The sequence below is a fragment of the Callospermophilus lateralis genome (genome assembly GCF_048772815.1).
Source record: "Callospermophilus lateralis isolate mCalLat2 chromosome 5 unlocalized genomic scaffold, mCalLat2.hap1 SUPER_5_unloc_2, whole genome shotgun sequence".
NCBI lineage: Eukaryota > Metazoa > Chordata > Mammalia > Rodentia > Sciuridae > Callospermophilus > Callospermophilus lateralis.
The window spans coordinates 619,561-621,673 of NW_027510148.1; positions in this window are offsets into that span (position 1 = coordinate 619,561).

A 2,113-nucleotide genomic window follows, 5' to 3' on the forward strand; every position below is an offset into this window, starting at 1 on the left:
TGAAAAGATTGGAGGTCGGAGGCCAAGATTTGTCCAAAGAGGTGTGGACTATCTCGAAATCCTTGAGGAAGGACAGTTCAGGTTAGTTGTCAAGAATGTCTGGTGGTGAGATCTGTTCAGGTAAAGGCAACAGATCTTGTGATTCGGGGGCAAGGGGAATGAAGAAGAAAGCATCCTTTAAATCTATGACTGAGAAGTGGGTGGCAGTGTGGGGGATCTGAGACAGCAGGGTGTATGGGTTGGGAACCAAAGGATGTATGGGCCTTATGGAGGTGTTGATGAATCGTAGGTCCTGAACTAAGCGATAGGACCCATTGAACTTTTTTACTGCTAGTATGGGAATATTGTAAAGGGAATGGACAAGACGGAGGTAACCCTTGGTAAGAAGGTCCTGAATAATAGGTTGTAGGCCCAGAAGAGCCTTTTTGGACAGGGTGTATTGACCCTGATTGGGGAAGGTGTTGGGATCTTTGAGATGAATGTTAACTGGTGGGCAGAAAATGGTGGAGGGGGTGTGGGTATCCCACACAATTGGGTGGACCAGGTTCATAGGTAAGGGGTCCTTTTTAGTATGGTGTTTCATGTCAGCCTCACAAGTGGAGCAGAATAGCCAGTCTTCTGCCAAACGGGCCAGAAAAGATGAACAGGCCGATTCTGGGGTCTGACCAATGCCAGAAGCCTGGATGTTGATTGTTGTATTGAATTTAGAGAGAATATCTCAGCCGAGCAAAGGAACTGGGCATTGGGACATAACTAGGAACATCTGAAAGAATGAGAAGTTGTCTATGGAACAGAGTAATAGGGGAGTCTTTTTTGGATAGATGGTCTTTCCGGTACCGACAATAGGAGAGGTGGACGGCACTGTTTGCCTCCAGAATTCTGTCAGGACTGAGAAGGTAGCCCCGATGTCAAGGAGAAAGTTGTCGGAGACCAGCTCCAACAGGGGGTCTCAGGAGACGAACGGATGGTGAGGAGTTGGCGAAAGAGGGGTGGAGAAACAACACAGAAACCAAAGTGCAGGTGTTGATCCCAATCTTTACTTGTGAAGTTGATCATATATACTTTTCATTTTGGCAGGCTCACAATACTTTGTGGTTACAAAACAGGAATCATAATTCAAAGAAACAAAATATTACCTAGCTACAATCAGAATAGAAGAATGTATCTTGGCTTATGCATGAGCAAACATTTGTACTTTCAGTTCGTGTTTTGCTTTGAGCTGTTTCTGCTTAGTTAACTTTTAATAATAATTACAAATGTCCCAAACTATTGACCTATATCTTGACTATTCTTTCTTGACTTACTGACTGGAACCGGTGCCATGGTTATCGCAAGTGGTTGACTTGTTATTAATTTTAATCAAAAAAGAGTAAGAGCACAAACTATTGTGCACAGGAACAAGAACAAGTTGCCCAGTACTAAGCACTAATCTGTCTTCTTAACATTAATTTTTCTTCTCTAGATTTTAATTTAATTTCTCAAAAACTTCCCTGACAGGAATACAGGGAGTTTTTCATTAGACATTAACAATTTACTCTCCACAGCTGAATCATTGCATTTAGAGCAAACAGATCTATTCTTTAGAAGTAGTTGCATTAATTGGGAATGTCATGTTTTTTATCCTTCATACTTAATGGTCATATGAGAAGTTGCAACTATACCTATTAAAGAAATATAAAAACAAATCAGCCCATTCCCAGAAACATACTGTGCTCCTCCAGAGGATGGACGCCTTGCGCCATCCACCTCAGTAGGGCCTTGCCATTGCCTGAGTCAGGGGAGGGGTGCAGCAGAAAGTCAACCTTGCGCCCACTCACCTGAATCCACACCCTGGGTTCCTGTCTTGTTATGGCTTGGGACAAGGACCCAAGGCTCCATCAATCGATTGCCATGCCCAGAAGGTTGGAGGTTCCTTGGCCATAGGCCTCCTATGGGATCCAGGACAGTCAGAGCCCCAAAGACCTTCTTGTTGATATTTAGAGCATAGAGTATGCGGAGTGCATGGTGCACAATGTCCCTCCTTGCCACACTTGAAGCAGGGGGTTTTGACCTGCAGTGATGGGTGGCGACCCTAGGAAGCACCCTGCAGGGCCTGGGCAAGCATCTGAAATTT